Source organism: Sarcophilus harrisii, chromosome 5, assembly GCF_902635505.1.
Source record: "Sarcophilus harrisii chromosome 5, mSarHar1.11, whole genome shotgun sequence".
NCBI lineage: Eukaryota > Metazoa > Chordata > Mammalia > Dasyuromorphia > Dasyuridae > Sarcophilus > Sarcophilus harrisii.
Genome location: NC_045430.1, coordinates 266,052,170 through 266,077,253, shown reverse-complemented (window position 1 = coordinate 266,077,253; position 25,084 = coordinate 266,052,170). Strand labels below are relative to the sequence as shown.

Genomic DNA, 25,084 nt, shown 5'->3' with positions numbered 1-25,084 from the left:
CACAGAAAGAGAGAGAGAGAGAGAGAGAGAGAGAGAGAGAGAGAGAGAGAGAGAGAACAAGAACAAACAGGGGGTATTGTTTACAGAAAGAACAGTAGTCAAGCTCCAAATTATAAAGGTTAATTGTTTGTGAACTTCAATGATGAGATGTAAATTTCTTGATCACAAAGGTCATAATCAGAAAATACTAACAGAGCTTAGTCCCCTACAATAAAATTTAAAATGACTGAAATGTTTAACAAGTCCAAAGAGATTATTGTTTCAAAAGCCCCCATACCAGAAATGAAGGCAGGAGAAGTTATTACAATAAAATCTAAATGTATTTTGGACCTTAATGGATAGATATTCTTAAGAAATGTTTTTCCATCATTTGGTCTTTTCCTCAAGTTTAGTCAAGAAAATGATCTGGGTTCAATTGTTACAGTTAAGATACCTCCCTTCCTTCCTTTCTTCCTTCTTCCCTCTCTCTCTCTTCCCTTCTCCCTCCTCTCTTTCTTTCCACTTTATAAGGGATTATAGAAGGTACCTCAAACAGCCTTCTCATTTTAGATAATGAGAGTGATACTGAGAAAGTTGCCAGTCAGTAATCATTTATTTAGGACCAGCTATGTGCCAGGCACTGTGAAAGGTAATTTGATCAAGATGACATGGAGCTGAAAGTGAAACCACTTTTTGTTTATTTTTTAAATGATAATCCAAGCCCTTACATCCCAAACCCAGCACAGTCTGTTCATTGCACAACTGGATGGTAAAGTTTTTTTTAATTGCAGAACTTTTTCTATAAGACTCTTGAATTGATTTTACCTTCTACCCACACTTGAATAGTCCAAAGCTATATTATTTTTACCAAATCCTTTATACAGATTAATAGTCTATTTTTCTAAAGCAGATGTTCTATTTCATGTTTGCTTTTTAAATTCAGAAAGATCCTGAATTATGCTAACTGCTTTTCTTTCTCCAGCTCATCTTTCTCCCTCCTGGAGTTTCCCCTATGAATCTATCTTCCCCATTATCCTCAGATTCAGAATTTGAGGACCTGTGTGGGCATTTCATCCACAGGCATGAATCACAAACTCTCTATATTGTTATGGATAACCTTTGTGAGTTACTGCAGCTTAAAAAAAGTCAACTTTGATGAGCTGTCACTACCAGATTTATTTTTCCAAAAGCCCAGTTTCAGGGTGTCCCCCTGCTGTTCATCATCTTCAGTGGTTTCCCATTGCCAAGAGGATAAATGGACAGATGGACTTTTAAGGCTCTCTACCGTCTGGCCAAAATAATCTTCCACTGTTTCCCCAAAACTAACTCTCTTTACACTTCAGGCAGAACAACCTGCTCATTGCTTCTAGGATAAAGTACAAATTTGTCCCCGTAGCATTTGTAGTCCTTCACAATCTGGCTCCAGTGGAATCTTTCCAGGCTCCCGACACATTATTTTTCTTGATGTACTCTATGTTCTGGCTAAACTTGTCTACATGCTGTTCCCTATGTTCCACATTCTACCTACTATGTTTGGACTTTTACGTATACTATCACCCATTTCTGGAATGCCCTCTTTCCTCGCCTTTTCTTCTTAGCTATGTGCCTTGTTGGGGGTACGGGGGAGGGGAGGGAGGAGAATGACTGAGGTAGGGATAGAGGTTGACAGTAGATGAGAGGAGAATGAATTCAAGTTAGTTATTGTATGCAAATGTGGGACAGTTAACTACTGAATTAAAGGAGGTGTATAATATAGATGAGTAAATTAAAAAAAAAAAAACATTCACCTAACTATAAATGGATTAAGCTCTCCAATAAAAAGAAAGAGAAATGACATAATAGATAAGAAGAAATTAACACAATTTTAGATTTTTCTTGATTCCAAAAACATATATAGCATCTAAATAGCAAAATAGATGCTATATCAACTTGTGTAAACTAATCTGTATAAGGATGTCAGGAATACTTAAAAAAAATAAAAGCACATTAGATTTTTTTAAAGCTCAAATCAGTCTTGATCTTTTATAATTTTTTTTTTTGTGTGCTTTCTTTCCTCTACTCCTACTTTCTGGTAGTAGTATGTGCTACCATTTCTTTGTATGTGCTATGTATTTACATATTTATGTATGTACTGGGTTTTCTCAATATAATTTAAGGTCATTGCACTGAGGGATTGTTTCATTTGTTTTTAATCACCAGATCCTGGTACATAGTAAGCTCTTAATAAATACTTGCTGAATTTAATTTAATGCCTTTCTTCTCATAATCCTCCCTTTTGTTCTCCTTCTATTTATTTAATTCCACTTGAATTCCTGAATTTTTTCAATACTTTAATTCTATTTAGATTCATTTCAATGCCAAGTTAAGTCCTACTTTTTTCTAGAAGTCTCAATCTTCTCCTAATCTACAGTAAGTAGTTCCTCCTTCAGTGACTCTCTATGGCCTCCAGATTAAAATGCAAATATTTATCTTGGAATTCAAGGAACTCCTGAGTTGGTTTCCAATTTACTTTCCCTGGCTTGATTCATCTTACTCTTTTCTACCTTTTCTACTTTTTCACCACAAGAAACTGCTATCTCTGCCTTAAAGTCATCATTCTGTAAATTCTGGGGATTTCTGGAGATAGTTCTTCATGTCAAGCATGTTTTCTTTCCCCATCTCCATTATTTAGAATACTTTTCTGCCTTTAAGGCTCAACTCCAATGCCACTTTTCCAGTGAAATGTTTCTGATTGTCCCTTTAGAATATATTCTCTTGTGTTTCAATTTCCCTAGAACACTCTTGATTTTTTTTGTTACTGTTATATTTTCTTTTTGTATTGAACTTACCCATTTACATGACATATGTCCCCAGTTGAGGATTATATCATAAAAAAAAAAAAACAAAGAAATGTTTATTGAATATAGGCATAAAGCAACTCTTTACTTACATTCAAGAAACACTAACTCCAAGAAGTGCTTACTAGATTTGAGACATTAGCTGCCACAGATGCAAAGCCCTAAGTGAAATAATTCCTGCTCCCAAGGAACTTAAATTCTCTAGTCCATCTTTGTATCTTCATCATCTAATGCAGTATCTTGGAACCTTGTACTTGCTTAATCAATTTTTCCTGGGGGTGAATTAAATGTCTATCCTGTGATTTTATAGTTCTGTGCAATGTTTGCTGAAAACAAAATTCATATGCTAAGACTGGATGCTATCAACTAACCAAATGAAACCACCACTATGGCACCTGAGGCACTTCATCCTACTTTCCCATAATAGTCTCATTGCTTTGAGTTTGTTTCCAGTCTAGACAGCTAATCAAATATTTTCTCCAGATATGAAGCTTATGCCGCAATAAACTTCCCATTAATTTGCTATGCTATTAATCATTCTGAAAAACAGGAAGAATGCCTTACAGGCATTAGATCTTCAGTAAATTGATCTGGACACATGAATAAGGTGTGTTCATGATCATTCTCAGAACAAAATCATTATTCAATCAAATAGCTAACAGTACACAGCAAAATGGATATAGTGCTAAGTTTGGAGTAAAGAAGATTTGAGTTCAAATTCAGTCTTAATAGCTGTGTGACCCTGGCCAAGTCACATAAACTCTATCAGTCTCATTTTCATCAATTGTAAAGAACAATAGTAATGCCTATGTCCCCAGAATTATTTTGATATTCAAATAAGATAACATGAAGTGTTTATCACAGTGTCTAGAACATAGTTGGTGGTTAATAAAATATATATTAAATAAAATATAAAAATACTTTAATATTAAAATACAGAATCTTTTAAATTAAATTTAATTAAAAATAAAATATTTTCTGTACTCTCCCTCCTTTTCCTTTAAATCTCTTTTATAAGAACAGTTGGATGGCAAGCATAAATACACCATTAAGTAATGTGCTTTTAAGGTGTTATTTATAAGGACACCATTTAAATGGCACATTCACAGTAGGGAGGCTAATGACATTCTGGCCACTAATGTTTCTGCTCAATAACATCCTCGTCCTCATATTTGGTGTATTGGTGATGCTTATTGTAAGGGCTTCAAATATAATAAGGCATCTCATGAATAGTATGCTTTATATGGAATCACTAGTTATATTGAAATTATTACTTATAAAGTCTTTAAGTGGGAATAACAATACACAAAAGAATTGCCAGTGGAGAATGGGAGCATTTTTTTCCTACTAAGTGTCATTATCATACCCCCAAAAGGTTAATGGATTTGTCAAAGGCAATTGATTTAGTTGGCCTTCTTTTTATTCTTCCTTCTCGATCTCATTTGTGTGTGTGTGTGTGTATTTCAGTTCATGAAATTTCAAAATTAAGAAGAGGAAATATTCCTGATGCAAAAATCTGAAACAAAACTTTAGCAAAGAGAATATAATAGTATAGAACAAAGATCATACACTATGCCCAGGTGGAATTAATTCTAGGGATGAAGGCTTGATTGAATATTAGGAAAACTATCATAATCAACCATATTAATAATAAATCCAACAGAAATCACATGATTATCTCAATAAATACAGAAAATGCTTTTGACAAAAATAAAGCATCCATTCCTATTAAAAATATGAGGTAGCATAGGAATAAATAGAACTTAACTTAAAATAAGTAAAATTTATCTAAAATGATTGGGAAGCATTATGTATAATAGGTCTAAGCCAGAAGCTTTCCCAACACAATCAGGAGTGAAGCAAAGACACCAATTATTACCTCTATTATTAAATATTGCATGAGGACTATTAGCTATAGCAATAAGAAGAAAAAAAATTAAAGGAATTAGAATAGGCAATGAGGAAACAAAAGTATTTCTCTTTGCAGATGATATGATAGTATACTAGAAATCTTTTGAGAATCAACAAAAAGAAAAACTACTTGAAATAGATAACAACTTTAACAACATTTCAGGATACAAAATAAATCCACATTTCTAGGTATTACCAACAAAACGTAGCAGCAAGAGATAGAAAGAGAAATTTTGTTTAAAATAACAGGAGACAATATAAAAAACTTGTGAATCTATTTGCCAAGACAAAGCCAGGTATTTTATGAACAGAACTATAAAACACTTTCCACACAAATAAAGTAAGTTCTAAACAGCTGGAAAAATACTAATTGCTAATGTGTAGGTTGGACTAATATTATAAAAATGATAATTCCACCTACATTAATCTATTTATTTAGTGTCATACCAAACTACCAAAAAATTATAGAGCTAGAAAATAAAAAAAAATTATTTGAAAGAACAAAAGCCCAAGGATTATCATGAGAATTATTGAAAAAGATGTTAAAGAAGGTGGTCTAACTTTATCAGGTCTAAAAGTAAATTATAAAGCAATATCACAATGATCTGGTACTGGCTAAGAAAGTATATCAGTGCAATAGATTAGATACAAATCATATTACAGTAAATGACCACAGAAATCTAATCTCAAAAATCCAAACTTTTGAAACAAAAACCTAGTATTTGAAAAAAAAAATTGCTGGGAAAATAGGAAAACCATATGGAAGAAACTAGGTATAGACCAACACATCTCATGCCTTTTAGCTAGATAAATTCAAAGTGGAAACGATATACAAATGAAGGATGATACTCTCAGTAAATTAAGAGAGCATGGATTAGTTTATCAGTCAGATTGATGGATAAAGTAAGAAATTAGGACCAAAGAAGATATATAGAGCATTATAAAATATAAAATCAATCATTTGGATTATATAAAATTAAAAAGTTTTGGCACAAACAAAATCAGTGCAACCAAGACTAAAAGGAAAGGAGAAAACTGGTGGAAAATTCTGTAACAAGTACTTCTGACAAAGGCCTCATTTCTAAATATATAGAGAATTGAGTGGAATTTAAAAGACCAAAAACCATTTAGTCAAAATGGTCAAAAGATATAAACAGGTAGTTTTCAGAAAATAAATTATAGCTATCCATAATCATATAAAATACTCTAAATCACTATTGATTAGAGAAAATCAAATTAAAATAATTCTCAGTTACCACTTCACAGCTATTATACTGATTAATATGACAAAAAAGGGAAAATGCTGAACATTGAATGGCATGAGAGAAAATGAAGACACTAATGTACTATTGGTAGAATTGTAAGCTGATTCAACTATTCAACCATTTGGAATTATACTCAAAGGACTATAAAACTGTTTATATTTTTTGATCTAGCAATGCCATTGCTGTCTGTATCCCAGAGACATTCAAACAAAGGAAAAGGATATATTTGTACAAAAATATTTATAGCAGGTCTTTTTGTAGGGGCTAAGAATCAGAAATCAAAGGGATACCTATCAATTGGGAAATGGCTAAAAAAAAAAAAAAACTGTGGCATATGATTGTAATGTAACATTATTAACTCTAAGAAATGACAAACAGGATGATTTCAGAAAAACCTAGACTTACACAAGAACTAATGTGCAGTGAACAAAACTAAGAGATGTACATAGTGACTGCAAAATTGTTTGATGAAGAACTGTGAAAGACTTAGCTATTCTCAGCAATACAACAACCCAAGATAATCCCAAAGGACAAATGAAGCAGAATACTATTGGCCTCCAGAGAAAAAAGTGATATTTTATGAATAGACTGAAGTGTGCTATTTTTTACTTTTTTTCTTTCATTTCTTTCTTTTACTTGAGTCTTCTTGTACAAAATGACTATGTTTAACATAAAAATGTTGAAAAATAAAAAGGAAATGTTCAAAATACAGAAAATGATTTAAAATGAAGAATTCTCTTCCTTACTCTCTTCTCTTTTTTTCCCCTTCCTTTCTTCCCTCACACCTTTCTTCCTTTTTTTCTAATGGCTTTCCTTCTTTTACCTTCCTTTTCATCTCACTGCAAATTAAAGAAAAACAAAATCTGTATAACCCATATATATAGTCAAGCAAAACGAGTACATATGCTGAGTATGTCCTAATTTTCATATCTCTTTCTTTACCTAGACTCCATCACTTCTCTTCCGGAACTTTGATTGCACACTTCATCATCTATCTTCTGGAATAATAATTGATCATTATATTCATACAAATTCTAAAATTTTCCATTTTTTTCCTTTTTTATAATGTTATTACATAATTTTTTTCTCATGATTCTGTTCATTTTACCTTTCATCAGTCCACTCAAATCTTTACACATTTTTTTCCTCTGAAACCATACCTTTCATCATTTCTCTGAGGGCAGTGATCTTTTTTTTCCCCTTCATATACTGTAATTTGTTCAGATATTCCCCAATTGACAGAGACTCCCTTAAGAATCAGTTCTTTGCCCCTACAAAAAGAACTATGATATGAATGTTTGTACATATGTGACCTTTTCCTGAGGTGAAGGTCATTTCCAGGTAACTTGCTTTTAGCACAAAGACTCTTGGGTTGGCTGTGGGGTTTCAAAGTATTACTATTGCCTTTGAAATGTTGATTAGTTGATTAACCCCAGTAGAACAAGCCAACAATTTTTGATCCTTAAACCACAGGAGTCCTTGGTTGGGTTGGGAAGAAGATTATTCCCGGGGTAAAAGTGACAGTGACCAGAACAACATTACCCCAGGAGACAGATGAAATTAGGCCAAGTACCAGATATGGCCCTGGGATATTCATTGCATGGCCAATATAAAGGTCTCTAAAACAGATCATGTTTCATCTTCTTTAACTTTCTAAGACTTGAATCTACACAAAAGTCATTCTGAAGATTTGTTCACTTCCCTTATCAGCAGGTGTGTGCCAACATTTCAAGAATCTGTTCTAACTAACTAGCTGACCCAGGGGATAGAGTTCTAAACATAGCATCAGGAAGATATGAATTGAAATTTGGTCTCATATACCAAATAGCTCTGTGATCCTGGGGGAAAATAAAAGCTCTATGTGCCTCAGTTTCCTTATCTGTAAAATAGGCTAACAATAGCATCAATCTCACAGGGTTTTTGTGGAGATCAAATGAGAAAAAAAATTGCAAGATATTTTGCAAACCTCAAAAGCTCTAAGTGCTAGCTGTGATGATGATTGTAGTGATGGTGGCATGGTGGTGGTGGCGGCGTGGTGGTGGTGGCAGTAGTGGCGATGATAAATACTAATTTGTATCTATGGAAGGATTTTCATAAACTAATAGAATTGAAAACTGAGAACTCCTTTTCCTTTCCCCATTAGAATATTTGTTAAAGCATAGGTGTACTTTGCCAACATATTTCTGTGGTATTAAATGGACATGTGATGTGACTGATTTGGATGAACCCTTCAGATATACAGACCATACCTACTTATAGCTGCCCATTGGAGATATTTGTCTAAATACTTCTCTCAATTCACCACAGGGCTCATACTCAATACTTGCCTCTTTCCCCATCTTCATCACATGAGCATCCCATCTTCTGTTGTACTATTTTTATGATATCATTGTACATTTTCCAAACAATAGCTCTGAAAACTCACTTCAATGTATAGCTGTATTGGTTTTAATCGCAAGTTCAAAGCATCAGTATCAGTATCCCCATACAATCCACTAATAGGCATTTATTTATCGTACATCAATTTGGAACCTATTATGTACAAGACCCAAATAGTGGATATAATTGGTCTCAGAGCAGAAAGGTTCAAGTCTCACTACTGACGAATACTGGCTTGCTAAGTCTAGTAAGTAGTAACTCTCTGAGTTGAGTAACTCTCTGAGATGATAAATTGCAGAAAAGGAACCAATATTGGTAGAGGGAACTTCCTACCAGGAGAAATCATAGGTCCATTTCTTAGCTTTATTATATAAGTAAACTTCTTTCCTAAGTGTTGGGTAGACACAATTAGAATAGTATGACCCAATTTTTTTTAAAGCATCCATTTGACTGGGGATGGGTATAAATTATGGACATAGTTAAGTAATTACAGACTATCAACAATTTAAAGTCAAATATTTTCAGGTGGGATGCTCACTGTTGTCTGGGAGGAGGGGAGACACTTGGTGAAAGGAGCTGAACCTTGATAGAAACTAAACATTTCAAGACAATGAAAGGATGAATAAGGAAGAAGCACATTCTAAGAATAAGGTCTGGGGGTGGGGGGAATTCAAACATACAGAGACAGGTGTGACAGAATGTAGTGTAGCATGTACAGAATAGTAAATAAACTTATTTAACTGAAACATAGAATATATGAAAAAAGAATAATGTGAAATCATTCTAGCAAGACAGGTTAGGGCTAGATTATAAACAGATTTAAATGTTAAATAGCAGAGTTTGTTTTTTATCCTGGAGGCAATAGAAAGTCATTGACTCTTCTTGAGCAGCATAATGACAAGGTCAGACTAGCAGAAACTATGATTTTTCAGGTATGTAATAGTGGGGCTTCTTTGCAGTATAGGCCATCTCTATCTACCTATGTGAGAGAGGGAGGGAGGAAAGGGAGAAAGACAGAGACAGAGACAGACACAGAGAGACCTCTGTGTCTAAGAGTGTGCTCTTAGTTTCCATCCAGCTCTAAGATATGTGATTCTGTATTTCACCATTATCTGTTTGGCAGATTATGGAGAATAGTTAGGATTAGGAGAAACTGGAGGTGGAGAGATGAATTAGAAACTTATTGGAATAGTCCAGGTAAGAGTTTTTGCCTTTTTTGCCTTTCTTTGTATTCCCAGGGCTTACCACATTGTCTGGTAATCAGTAAGTGCTAAATAAATCCTTGTTGATTGATTCATTGGAATTAGTATAGTGGCTACATGATTAGAAAACAGACATAAAAGATGTTGAGAGATAAAATCAATTAAGATTTAATAATTGGATATAAAAGTTAGTGAGAGTAAAGAGATGAGGGTGATGTTGAGGTTAAAAATAGTAACTAGTATTTATTATTTGCAAAGAGTTTTGAAAACATTTGAGGATCATTTGATCCTCATAAAAACACTGGAAGGAAGGCACTATTATTATCCCCCTTTTTACAGATGAGAAAACTGAAGCAGGCAGAAGTTAATTCTTGCTTAGGGTCACACAGCTAGAAAATGTCTCAACCTTCATGTCTTTCCAACTCCAAGTATAGAATTCTGTGCCACGCAATTGCCATGTTGAGAACTGGATTACCATCTTTGCCAGAAAGAGGGTAGGGCAGGTTTAAGAGGAAAGATGATGAATTCTACTTTTGACAAGCTGAATCTCTGGTACCTTTGGGACAACCAGGAAGAGGGGTCCAAATAGGCAGTTTGATAATTAGAGATGTTTTGATCATTTCCTATTACTCTTTGAGAAAGGGGTAGAGGAGAGTCTGGTTGTGCCTTTAATTCTATTGGCTACTAATTTGCTAGAAAAAATGACCTTAAGCATTGTCATGATCTTGACAGTGAAAAAATTTCCCATTTTCACCCATTTAAAATTACATGTAATAATGCAATATTGGAAATACTGATAAGGTAAATCTCATTGTAGAAATGCCTTTTCTGACCTCTCATAGTTTCTCTGTTGAAATTATACTGTTAGTGAAGGAGCCTCCAAGGAAAAGAAAATTCTGAATAGAAATACCCACGCTTCCCTCTCCTAGCCTCCCTCTTTCTCTCTCGCAGACCATTTTTGAAAACAAAAAGCAGGGCAGGAGGGGACTGAGAAGGGGGAGGACATTCAACAAAAACATTAACTCCAGAGGTTTCCAACATATATTTTTGCTTTAGTTCATGCAACAGCAAGCATGAAAACATTGGCCTGCCAACAACTGCAATGTTCAGCCCCATTACAGAGAATGTTGTCCCCTTCTCCCTCCTCCCCCTCTCCTCGCCCCCCTCAGGAGGCAATCTTCAAAGGCTGGCTGTTTTTGTTTGTTCCCATTGTAGCAGATGTTTTGCATCATGTACTTCAGCCAGCTAATTCATCTGTGAGGGACCGCCTCCTCTAGCTGATGTGGGTCCAGCTGTGGAAACAGCTCCAATGTCATCTGTGTCCACTTTCATTCCATTCTTCTGATCTCACGGATCTCAGAGACCACATCCAAGTCCGTTAAAAAACAGAACATACCATGAAGAGACCTGAGAGCATCCTTTAAGGACATTTTTAGGAGAAGACTCGAGCACTTTAGGTAACATTTTATTTTGTTTTTGTAAAGGAAAAGTGGTTTCTTATAAACCGTGATGAAAATCCTCCTACAGATAATATTGACTTTGTCACTAGGGCCAGCCATTAGAGTAAGCTTTGGGTAAAGCAACACAGGACCAGCAACATCTGGGGTTCTGATAAGACTGAGAACAAATAGAGCACTCCGTGCTTTATCCATCCATTAACCAGAACACTAATCCATCAGTCATTCCTGGTTTTCCGAACAGACCCATTTTCCAGTAGGATCATGTATATCAACAGTTCCTTAATACATTGTGGATAGGTTCTTGTAAATTTTTAAACCGAAAATAAAATCAACTTGAATTACTTTATAGAGGTATCATATGCCATTAATGACCAAATACATTTTTGTAGACAAAAATAAGGCTAGCCTAGAAGAAAGTAGTGGCTGCCTTCCACCTAGTCGACTAAATGCAGTGGTAGGCCAGATTTATAGAAATCCTTAGTTATGGCTCAGTAGATAAATCCTAGCATGTTGACTGAGGCACACAGAGGAAGAGTTGCTTATTTAAGCCAAAGAAGTAGGATCTGAACTCAGGTTTTCAAGGATCTAAATTCAGTGATTTATCCATTTCATAAGCAAGCTGCTTGAAAACCTTCTCTAATTACATCACATGTGCTGAAATGGAGGCACAAGAACCACTGACATTCCCATAGCTGAAGCAAAGGTGAATGACCAATGACCTTCCAGATTTGAAGACTCAGTTGATCGGCAACTATTTTCAGTCGGGATAATCAATATCATCGTTACTGCCACAGTAATTTGTAACTTCTTTGAGTCTGAAATGCTTCCCTATGGATATCTATCATTCAAATTCCCAAAATCACTCCTAAGTACTTAATGTGCTGGAACACTACTTAGGGGTTGACAGGGGGAATTAATGTCTTTGTCCTTGTTATTGATGCTCCATGAAGAATAGTAATCCTATTAACATTTCAGGCCAGACTCACGTAAGAGACTGGGATTCTGGCTGCTGTGTCCTTCACATGTTGGGTCATGCATGAGCATGGGTAGAGCATGAGCTTGAGGCCTTCACAAATCACAGTTCAAAGCCTTTTCCTCTTTTAATGGCCTGGCCGTCTTTTTACCAGATGCTCCATATACTCAGTTTGTTACCTACTTTAAAATGGTGACATCTCATCGATGTTTGCCCACTTTATCCAAAACCTATTCTCCATAGCCTCTTCAATACCCTTCCTCAATTCCAATCAGAAACCTTTATCTTAGCTCTTTATCAATTCCATTAGAATATAAGCTCTTTGAGGTCAATCACTGGCTTTCCCACCCTTTTCTTTCTTTCTTTTGTTATTAAAGCTTTTTATTTTCAAAATATATGCATGGATAACTTTTCAACATTGACCCTGCAAAACCTTGTGTTCCAATTTTTCCTTTTTCCCTAGTCCCTCCTGTAGATAGCAAGTAATCCAATATGTTAGACATATGTTAGACATGGTACAAATATATGTTAAATCTAATATATGTATACATGTCTATATAATTCTCTTGGTGAACAAAAAAAAAAATCAGATCAAAAAGAAAAAAAATGAGAAAGGAAACAAAATGCAAGCAAACAACAAAAAGAGTGAAAATGCTCAGTTCCCCAAGTCCTCTATCTGCACCCCTTTCTTTAAGACACCAGTAAATCTTGGTTGATTGATAGATTTAATTGTCCATATACACATTTTACTGGTATGGGGGAAGGGAGATTTACCTCATTCATATTTAATATAACAAGCCTTTATTAAGGCCCTAACCTATGCAAACCACTATTCTAATAATTGGTAAAATAAAGACAAAAGGAGTGAATCTCTAATGGTAAAATTGTAGACATAAATGGAGAAAAGATATATTTATAAGCATTCCTAACAGTCCTAAAATTGTGCGGTCCAAGCCAAATGTTATATTATCTTTAGCTGAGTGGAGAAGGGAAAGAGGTCTGGGTAATACAAAGCCTTCTTTGAGCTAATTCTCAATAATGCAAGCAAAAGATGGTATGTGAACTGAATTCAAATCCTGTACTACTTTTTACTACCTGTGGGACCATGAGCAAGTCACTTAACCTTTTTTTATGTTAAACATGGTAGAAATATATGTTAAATCTAATATATACATATATATTTATACAATTATTATAATGCACAAGAAAAATCAAATCAAACCAGAAAAAAAATGAGAAAAAAAAATAAAATGCAAGCAAACAACAACAAAAAGAGTGAAAATGCTATCTTGTAATTCACACTTAGTCCCCATAGTTCTCTCTCTGGGTTCAGATGCTTTCTTTATCACAAGACCATTGAAATCATGTTGAAGAGAGCCATGTCCATCAGAATTGATAGTTGTATAGTCTTGTTGTTGCTGCAAATCACTTAACCTTTATGGATGTGTTTCCTCTCTCATCAATAAAAAGAAGATATTGGAAAAGAGGACATCTGAGGCTCTTTCCAGTTGAAATCATAAGGGTATTAGGTGCCAATTATGACTTGCTTCCTGTTCCTATACCAATTTGAACCCTTAGATTTTCTGATTTATATTTCTGATTATTTTCTTAACATGGCATAATAACTGGGTTTGGAGTCAGAGAGACCTAGGCTCAAATGCTACTAGTTACAATCTTTCTCATCTATAAAATGAGATTAATAGTATCTTTAGCAATGGGGTTAATAGTACCCTTAGCACTTGGGTCACTGAGTGGTTGGAAGATTCAAATGAGAAAATGGGCACAAAGTACTTGCAAAGCTTAAAGGGTTTTGTAAATGTCAGTTATCTTTATTCTTCTTTTCATCTTCTGTTTAATAAAGGCCTATAGGAATAATTTTGGAATGATTTCAAATAAATCAACCTTTAAGTAATTAGAAGGCCCCTACTATACTCCAGCATTGTGTCAAGCTTTGGTATACAAAGGCAAAAGTGGAAGCATTACTGTCCACAGAGAGCTTACATTTTACCAGGTGAAATAACATGTACATATTTAAGTGTTTTTGGAATAAATAGAAAACTAATCCAAGATCAATTTAAAGGAATGGTATTAAGAACTAGGGAGGAAAAGGAAGTCTTCATATAAATTGGAACTTGAACTAAGCCTTGAAGGAAGGAGGAAATCTTATGAGGTGAAGGGAAGGAGAGAATATTAAGGACAAGGGAGAGAGCCAGGTCAGAGGCAATAAAGTGGGAAATGAAATATGGCATATGAGAAACAGCAGGTAAGTCCCAGTGATTGTTTCTTTAAATTTAAGAAAGTAAGTGATGCACAATGAGACTACAAAAGTGGTTTGGGGCCAGGTTTGGGAAGGAGTTTTCATGGTCAAATGGAAGGGCTTCTATTTGATTCCTGATCAGGAAAATTGGTTGGGCTTAAGGTACAAGATTGGCAGCTATGAGAAGGACAAACTGGATTGGGGAAGGAAGTCAACAAGATAGCCATTTTATGAATCTAGGAAAAAGGTAATGAACATCTGAGCTAAAGCAACTGCCATATGAATAATGACAAGGGGACTGAAGCAAGAGATTTCCGGAGACAGAAATAATAAAATATTGTTGATTTTATGTTTTCAGTTTGAAAGACTGCTGCCCAGGTAAAAGCATGTGTTTTTCTTTTGTAGTTGTCTTATTATACTATTACTATAACTATAACTACTATTACTACTACTACTACTACTACCACCACCACTACTACTAGTACTAGTACTAGTACTGCTACCACCACCACCACCACCACTACCATCACCATCCTATGATGAACAGACTTTGGGCTACTGGTGTTGGATTATGTGATTCTTCATGCCTTTGACTTCAGTAGGTTTCCAGCTCTAGCTGTTTCCTAATTCTGTGGAGAACCCTAACCTGGCTGAGAAACTCACCTGCTAATCTTTTACTAATCCCTGACTCCTTAAGAAAATCTTCTTTAGGGTGAGAGGTTAGTGGGGAATGAGATGCACCCAAAGAGATGCCTCCTTAGCCTGTATACAAAGACAATCAAGCTCACCATTCCCTAAATACTATCATTGTTCCACCAATGGTATCAAGATTCTAGTTTTATCCAGGTCACTTCTCGTTAGCTTTTGCTTTCTGAGAATTCTCTTCGGCTCTATATTATGTAGCTACCATGAGGAAACCTCCAAAGGTCTTGTTCTGAGCACTGTGCTATTTTTTTTTTTTTTCATTTCCTCACTGATGACTCTCTAGAGTTGGTGAAATTCATGAAATTCATTCATTAAATATCCTGCGAGACATGAATGTTTCTGTGTTTTTAATAATGAATGAATGAATAAATAAAACATTAAGTGCTTACTATGGACAAAGCCGTAGGCTAAGTGCTGAGGATACAAAGAGAAGGGCCAGACAGTCCCCATTCTCAATGAGCTCCTATTCTGATGGGGAGACAATACATAAGGGAGATTTCAATTCTAAACTAGATGGAGTTATCCTACAGTCCTTAGGGTGCTGTGACAAAGTAGTCATATCTCTTCTTTTGTCATTTCCACTTTTAAAATTATATAAGTATTGGACATTGATCCATTGGACAGGGCCAAGGATGTTGATGGCAAGATCTTTCTTTTCTGAGTCTTCTGCAGCTGTGGCTGCAGTCCCTGAAAAGGGGGTCCAGACTGCATTCCCACAGGAGCTACTTCCCAAGATGGTGACTGGGGTCATTTAGCAGGAAGCTGGGCCATTCCCAAGGCTCTTGGGTTCAGGCTCCTGAGCTGCCTGTCTCCAAGAAGATCTCAGGAGAGATGATGGTCAAAATGGTGGTGGTGGTTTGATTTCTCTGGCCCATGCTGATGCTTCCTCTCTTTCCAGCTGCTTCAGCTGGCTCCCCAGCCCTGTAAATGATTATTGATTGACAGTTCCTTTTGTCAAATTTATTCAGACCTTTCCAACCTAAGACATCAGTTTAAATGGGTAAAAGCCCATTTTTATATTCTTAAAGGGCTTATAAAATAAGGCTATGTGAATTTAATTGTTTTATTATTAACATTATATATACTAACCCCCCAGATACCTAGATTCTAATTTTTTGAAATGTTTAGAGACACCACAAAAGAAGACAAATATATTTCTCTTACGCATACACACCCATTCCCATACCCATATGCGGAGCCTGGTATTCTTTTAGATACAAAGTTATTGAATACAGCAATCACCATCTTATGGAATCCATTATGTCTCTAATTCCAGTAGTCCAAAGGGAGTTCCTAAAATTCCAGACCCTGCAAAAGATGAACTGGACACTTGGCAAAGATTATCTTTTATGACCAAGTACCCTAAAAGATAGTCACATGTTCTTATTATTTTTATGTAATCCAATTTTGTTACCATCTGTGATCTTGAGTAAGTCACTTAATTTGTTGTAGCCTCAGTTTCCTAATCTGTAAAATTATCTAATCTATAAAAAAGAGTTGTTGTAGGAGTCCTTCTACCTCTACATATATGATCCTATGGTTTTCTATCATTTGATTTACCTTTCTGTTCTCCATACTTTTCCCTCCTTTTCCCCCATACCTGAGAATTCATTAATATAGGGAACCTCATATATGGAAATTACCTTCATTGAGAGAGATTAGCAACTCACCTGTAATCTATAGTATTAGAAAATCACCTAAGATGTCTTGTCCAGGTTATAAAGTTCACATTTATCCTAAGCATTTGGATATAGATTTTCCCAATCCCCAAGGCTGGCCCATTGTTTCCAACACCCATGACAGCATGGTGGGGTGGAAAGCTTTTCTTGGAGACAAGAACAGTCCTTCAGAAACTTACTAGCTCTGGAACTCCAGGTCAAATCACTTAAATATATTTAGATTCAGTTTCTTCATCCATAAAGTGGGGAAAATAATAGCACATACCTCCCAGGATTGAGGGATAATCAATTGATATTATAAATGTTTATAGATTATATATATGTATAAATATTATATTATATAGATTACATGTTTATAGACTATAGCTAGATAGATAGATAGATTATGCATTGGAGAGAGAGACACAGACAGACATAGACAGAGACAGAGAGAGACTCAAAGAGAGAGAGAAAAGAGGAAGAGAGAGACAGAGAAAGAGAGAGAGAAGGAAAATAGAGAAAAACAGAGAGAGAGAGGGGAAAGAGTGGGGGAGATAGAGAGAAGGAGAGAGGGAGGGATGGAGGAAGGGACAAAGGGAAGAAAGGAGAGAAGGAGAGAAATAAAAGAGTCAAGGAGGGAGAGATGGGGGAGAAAGAGGAGGAGGAAGAGAAGAAAAAGGAGAGCTACAGAGAGAGATCCTTAAAGACCTATATAAATTTATTTCAGGTTTTGTTGCCTGTCTTAGGAACTATATAGCTGATATTAAAGAGGCCAGATACATTAGTCTTCCTTGTAACTATGGCTCCTGACCTATAATATGATTTAAATGCTATATAACCTGACAGTGGCCATTTCCTCCAGCCAAGTGAACAATTAACAAGATTGAGGAGCAAACTATATAAATTCCAATATACCATGGGTATCTGGAGTGGGGGCACTTATGGCAAATCCCCCAACCAATAGGAGGATAGAGTTAGATTATTATTATTATTTTCTTTGCTTTCTCAAATCATTGATGGAAAAAGGGGGAGTTCATGAGAGAATGATGGTCTACATGAATTTAAGACTCATTAAAAAGTACCAATGTAAGTCGATGGCTTTTGCAGTAATTCTCATGTAGATGCTGTTTTGGCCCTTATCCTAAAGTAAGACTTAAGCTCTCTAGAACCTGGCAATCAGACCTAGTTCTGTAAGAAAAGCTGCAAGTGATTCTCCCGAGTCTCCTAAAATTAATTAAGTAAATGATACTGGGAACCAGACCAGAGGTCAAGGCCCTCCACCATCTGTCCTCTTCTGACCTTAACTAAATTTCCCACTGTTCTGCAACTCTTATTCTTCCATTTCATCTTAACCAAAATGACTAAGATCTTTCAGACTTACATTTGCACTACCAATTTACTCTTTTCTTCTGCTTGTGATATTCTTCCCCAATTCACCAATTCTCAATAGTCTCCAAATTTAACTTCCTCCATGAGCCTCAAACTTTAGGAAGGTTAATGTTACTGTTGAATTTTAGATGAACTTGATCTGGGAGATGTTTGAGGGGTGGAGACCCAGTTGCAACTACTGCAATAGTTCAGGTATGAGGGGATAAAAGCCTAAACTAGAATGGAGCAAAGTCAGAAGAAAAAAAATCTGTGTGGATGTAGATATTAATATGAAGCATGAGAGATAATGAGAAGTTGATGATGACACCTATTTTGTGTCTAGTTAATGGGAATCATGGTCATTCCTTAATAGTGATTGGGAAATTAAGAAAAGGAAAGACTTAAGATGGGTGGGAAAATTGATGTTCACTATGGGTCACAATCTACTAATATCCATTTGCAAGTCAAATTGAGGATGGATTTTTTTTTTTTACATTTCTCTCCCCAAGTTCTCTCCTCTGTTTTTCCTTAATCCCCTTTGATAAATCCTCATCCATTCCTCACCCTCGGTGAGGTTAATTTATGGCCCTGTCTTGGTCATCTTCTTTCTCTATATATATATCCTCCCCCCAAGATCTCATTTTCCATGGTTTTCATGATCATTTCTGTGGGGATGACTCCCAAGTCTTCATTAGTAGCTCTGATATTCTCTTAAGTTTGTCTTGCATAACAACTGTCTGCTGAACACTTCTACTTGTATATCTTCCAGGTATCTTAAATTCACGGTCTCTAAATAGAATTTATCTAGCTCTTCCTCTTCAAACCTTCTCCTCCATTTCTTTCTCCTTCTTTATCTCTCCTCTCCTCCTCCTCTCTCCTCTCTCTACTCAATCAGTTGCCAAATATGGCTGAATATACCTACCCTCACAACTCTTTCTTCTGTTACCTTCTCTGTAATCACATGGCTACCACCATGTTTTGGACCCTCTTTACCTTTAAATTATTGCAACTGAAACCTAACTGGTTTTCCTCTCTCCTGGCTTTCCCCTCTCTAATCCATTCTCACAAATGTCAAGTTGATAATACTCTTTTAATATTTTTAAATACTTATTTAATTTTTAACTTATTTTTTTAAAGTTTTGGGTTCCAAATTCTTCTCTCCAACTCCTCTCACATGAATTGAGAAGGTAAGCAATACAATGCCAGCCAAATTGATATTCCTAAAGAAGAGGTATGACAACATCACTCCCTTTTTCAACAAGTTTCTATCTACTGCTGTTAGGACCAGGGACAGACTTTGGCATTTAAATCCCTTCATTATTTGTTTCCAATCAGTGTTTTCATATTATTCTGTCTCCCTGACCCTGAACCTAGGGACTCAATAGCCTAGCCAAACTATTCTTCAGATATGAAATTTTCTTTCCCATTGCCATGCTTGAGATACCTTCCCTTCTTACCTCTATCTGAATTGAGTTTGAGAGGCAATTCTTAAATGATGCCTTTAGTACTCTTCTTTCATCCATTGCTTTTCCCCATTTTCTTGGCTATGTATATGTTGCTCCTTGTCTCTTCCCTCAGAGCGTAAAAGCTCCCTGAGCTTTATTGTGGTCTTTATCCTCTCTCTGTATAAGTCCTATCTCACACCCTGCACATACATATTAAATGCTCATTGAATAAAATTAATTGAATTGGAATTGGCAACAATAGATGGCCTATGGTTGGTAAGAAAGATTTTGTTTCCTAGAAAGCCAACCACATTTGATCATAAAGATGAGCCAAATAATTGTCTGTAAGGCTTTGTATTGGACCTTTTATTAAAATATTTGATTTACTGTTTGCCATCATGATGATAAAACTAAAATAAAGATTTGTTTGTCAATCAGTCATGGTTGGTTAAGAAATTTTAAAAAGGTAGATTGGTAGGTACAAGATTATTGCCACCCGAGTAGAAGACAGTGGGACTTTCAAAGTTATGAATTTTTAAATTGACTTTATTTTTCTGGTTTTAATTAGAAAATACTCGATTTTAGCACTAGGAAGCTGTTAGAACACTGTTACAGGAGAAAGAAAAACAAAGGTTGACTGATGGTGCTCAATCTCGTACAAAATGGCTAAAGGTAGAAGTAAGATATTCCTGTGAAGAACGTGGTATGTTCTAACAAACTCTATTGCTAATTCTGATCTATGCTAACTCTCCACTGAAAAGGAAAAAAAAGCCAAAGTATCCAGTTAAATGTAATTAAAAATAAAGACTTTTAAAATTGGAAAGTCACATACTGGCAAACACAATGGTGAATAGGGGTTCTTCAGAAATTTCTTTCTGGTCATCAAATATTTGTCAATTGTAGTAAAGAATGTCATGGAAGAGTTCCCAGAAGATGAAAAAAAAAATAAATCATCAATACATACAATCTCTGGTAAAATTAATCATTAATCAGCTAAAACTTAAAAGAAACAAAGTTGCTGTCTTGACTTGAATACTTTTTTATGTAACTTTTTCACAAGTCAGTAATAGATGCAGAATAAAGAAACTCTTTCCCTTTTATTTATCACTCATCTAGGTTATCTCTTCACTTAGTCTGTTTCTTAGTTCTTTGTGCTAGAATTCCATTTGATTTCATCCTATGTATTGTTTGGGGGATAAAAAGAAATAAAGGATGTTTTCTAAAGAAAAAAATTCAATGTTAGTTTACCAGAAGCTTAAGATTAAATTAATGAAAAAACAAAACAAAACAAACCATAGATGACTTGAAAGGACTTTTAGTTTGGGGGATTTTTGTTGTTTCAAGTTTCCAAGCTGTCCTTTAACCAATGAAAATTTAAATTAAAAAAAAGGATACCCCAGTATCTCCTTTTATTATAAGAGGCCTCGCTAGCCTAATAAAACTGGATAATTGATTATACTTGTGTGTTATTTACTGAATTGAATCTCTATGGTTTTTTAAAATGTGAAACTTGCTGCTCAATAGACTGAACAATTTCTCTATGTTATCTATCACCTCAAAGTAGGTCACTTCTCATGGCCACCCGCCTCCCCTGAAGAATGTATTTGCATGCTACAGTTTGATTTAGTGGAATGTTTCAGATGAAAAGAATTTGAAATAGGATATTATTTGGAGTAATGTAAATGTCAATAACTGATTCATTAACTGACTCATTATAATCTCCTTTCCAATTAAAAAAGAATTGGAATAGAGGGAATTATTGAAAAGCTCAAGTCTCTAACATTCTTAAAATAAGGAAGCTGTTAAAGTAATATTTATTATAGAGTAACATCTCAATGTAAAGATTGAAGATTTTTCCAAGTACAGTCAATCCTTCTCATAACACATCTTTTATTAAATGAAATCACATATTCTCAGTCAAATCATGCCAGCCCTTTTTCAAAAACAGCTATCCTACAGCAAAAAGCTTATTAATATTATTAGACAATAAAGCAAGAGTGAGACTCTTTACTCCCCAGTCTGTTTTTGAAAGGAGCTTCCAATGTGGTGCCATATTATCCTGAGTGGGGAGAGTTCGCAATAACCCTGCTCCACCTCAGCCCTGTTTTCATTTCCCCTCTAACCAAGACAAAACTCCTCATATTCCCTTCTTCCTCTTGCTGTGGGATCTGTAGTTAAATCGATTCTATCGTTATTTCTGGAAATTGTGCTATATTATCCTCCTCATCATCCATGTGACTTCCCAGACCGATATATGATTCCTCTATAATATCATCTCTCCCATTAAAATATCTGTTTTGTATTTTTATCCTCAGACTTAACATAGTACCTGTTACATAGTAAGCACTTAATGCATCCTTTTAAATTCATAAATAAGTAAATGCTTATTAAATTCATAATAGGACTTTGGCAAGAAGAACAAGGTAGATGAACCAGAGTAATCCATCATGATAAATTCTCAAAATATTTCTTGCATATTATATAGTTTTAAATTATAACATTTCAAAGTTTGACCAAATATTATTTCAAAATATTTAGATGTTCTTTTGAAATGACACAAATTGATATTGAGAGATCTGCCTGGGATGGGAAAAGGAATTAGTGTAAAATATAAGGCTGGCTTTTACAGGAGAGAGTTGGTTTCAGATAATTCCAATCTGATCTCCATTCCTGTCTCTCCTATTCAAGAAAACAAAATGTAACCACAATAACAACACTTTCCTCTATTCACAGATTCCTAAACTTAAAAAAAAAAACTTGGAGAATTTCATTTCCACAATTAGAGATATTTTAAATACAAGTACATCTGGAAGAGATAATAGATCCACAGAATCTCATTTATATTTAAATACAAATGACTTATATCCTTTGTTTTCAGTGTAGCTTTTGGCAGTTTTGAGAGAAATCAAGTCTCTGGGAATGGTAAACACCGCAGGAAGGGAGTGCAGAAACTTTCAGAATATCAAAGGTAGACTAAGACAAACTCTACATTCTTTGTCCTACAAACTCTGTTTAGGGCTAGCTTTACAAAGGCTAGGAGAACAAACATTTATTAAGCATTTACTATGCTAGGAACCTATGATAAGCTCTGTAAAAATTTAATCTCTTTTGATACAACAACTCTAGTATCGAGGTACTATTCTTAATCTTTTTTGACAGTTGGGGAAACTGAGGCAGGCAATGCTAACGAACTTGTTCAGGTTCACAGAAACAGAAATCAATAGTGAAGTCACATTTGAACTCAGGTCTTCTTGACTCCAGGTACAAAGCTCTAGCCACTGTCACCTAGCTAGGTGCTCAATTATTGCCTTAACAGCAATGTGGTACTCGAGGCAAATCAAAACAAAATAACTATTTTGGTAAGTTCATATGAAGACTGATTAGAATAATAAGCAAGCAAGCATGATTACTGGGAGGGCTATTAGTGGGAAAGAAATTTGACTGATGGGACCGAGATCTTAGAAGCAGAAACAATGGATGGAAGTTGTAAATACACAGTGTGGACTTGATATAAGGAAACATTTCCTAATATTTGGATCTATGTACAAGTGGGATGATCTGCCTTAGAAGGAAGTGGGTTTCAGTTTGTTAGAGATTGCTTCAAGCAAAGTCTAGGTACCCACTTTTCTGGTGGATGGGATGTTTGTTCAGGTATGGGTTGAATTAAATGAACATGGAAGACCCTTCCAACAGTCAAGTTCTATAAACATTCTATATTTTAGTCTTGCTTTTCAAGGTACAGGCAATGAAAAATCTCACTCCATTGCAAACCTTGCAGAAAGCAATTAATAGAACAGAAATTTCCTGTAGAAGCAATTGAAATTAGACTTGGGTATTCTTGAGCATCTTTTAACTATTTTCAAAACCCCTTGAGATTGATAAGATCCAAAACACATTTTTCTGAAGGCTCTTCTTCATTTTTAAACCCACAAATATTTTAGAGGAAATTAAATCCATATGACTCTGATTCATCTACACTTGCAACATTCAATTAGGATTTTGATGAGTGGGATTTGATATTAAAAAAATCTTGTTTAAAGCAAATATTTGTTTTCCTTACTAACAAAAAAGTCATGATTTATTTAACACATAGGGACAAATTATTCAAAATTTTCATTTGGGTTCAACATTTTGTATTCTGAGGAAGTTGAACAATCAAAATTTTTAAAAAGCCAAAACAATTCAAGGGGGGAATTCACATTTGGGAGAGATGAATTAACACTGATCTAATAAAACTAAGAACTCATTCAAAATGGAAACATAATATCATCACTGAACATTTCAAATAAATAAATAATGGGATGGAAACTGTGAAAAATAAGACTGAGAGAACACATTACATAAATAAAATGGCTAAGACTAGTGGTCGTCAATCTTTTTTTGATTGCATGCAACTGATAAAAAATGAGAACTGGTTTCCAATTATATGTGCTTACTAATTTATATATTCTGTGGATGTTACTGGAATAACAATTATCTATGTTGTAAAACCTACATAAAGGTATCAATTTATACTTGATAAAGAAGAAATAATATTTAGTCCTAGATTCAGTAGAGAGCCACTAGAAGTTATTTTACTTAGTGAAGGAGAAACATGTCTCCCACTAGAAGAAAATTATTGCAATTATGTGGAGGTGGTTTTGGAGAGGGGAGACACTTGAGGGAGGGAGATGGACCAGAAGCCCATTGCAATAATCTAGGTGAGAAGGGATGCCTGGGTGAGTTCAAGTGGTGACTGTGAGTAGTGAGAAGGGGATGGATGTGAGAGAGTTGGTGAGGGAAAAACCATTACTCTTTTATGTTTCTACTGCTCTTTTATGTTTCATGCTTGGCAGACTACAGTCAGATTTTTGTGACTGGGGATGCACACGAGAGGAGTAAAGATAGGACTGAGTGTCCTTGTAAGGTGCCGGAAAGTGAGGACTGAACACCAAAGATGGAGAAAGTTCCATTGCTGCAAGGATGCTGGTGCCCTCTGTGGTCAGAGGGAAGTTGAGAAGAGAGGTGGGTTTGGTGGGCGAAGGGGGAGACGCTATGATGAAATTACATAATGGCAAGCCTGTCCATCCTGAGTGACTCATGCTAACCTACCTAAAATGAAAAGAAGGGGTTCCAGACTCGTATTGCCCAGTGACCACCTTGCAGCCCAAGTTCCTGTCATAGAGTGCTCTGAAGATCAGGGGGTGAGAGTGAAATTTTCCCAATGACATTTAGACCTGATGGTACTTAGATTGCAAATGTACTACAGGGCTGACTCCTGGCTCAGAAGAGGAGGGTGGTAACTTGTACAGCAGTAGAGGAAGCCAGAATGGAGGAGTGTTAAGGTATAAGGATCAGTGTGTTTGAGTTGGAGATGAGCTCCTTAACTGATCAGTTGCTCTCCCACTATATGTACCCACTTTGGAGACCCTGGTATAGACTACCAAAGCAGAAAACAGAAACATATGATATCCACAAAATCATACAGTCAAATGTGGCTGGACGTGATGATCTCTGCTGCTGAGGAAGTTGAAGCTGGTGGGCTGTTTGAACTCAGGAGTTCTAAACTATGTTCATTTGAAGCCAATTGGAGGATCAGTACTGAGACTCAAGCCAAAAGCTAGTTAGTGGAGTACTTGGCCTGGAGTCAGAGAAACCTGAGTTCA

General features: G+C 35.5%; 1 protein-coding gene and 1 long non-coding RNA gene across 12 annotated transcripts in view; one reads left to right on the top strand and one right to left on the bottom strand.

Moving 5' to 3' along the window:
• RBMS3 (RNA binding motif single stranded interacting protein 3) overlaps positions 1-25,084 on the bottom strand; it is a 1,441,154-nt gene that overhangs the window by 77,611 nt on the left and 1,338,459 nt on the right. The window lies entirely within an intron of this gene.
• The window catches only part of LOC116419226, a 42,065-nt gene continuing 27,773 nt past the window's right edge, over positions 10,793-25,084 (top strand). The window contains exon 1 of the long non-coding RNA XR_004229485.1: positions 10,793-11,030. This is a non-coding gene — a long non-coding RNA (uncharacterized LOC116419226). The remainder of the gene's footprint in view (positions 11,031-25,084) is intronic.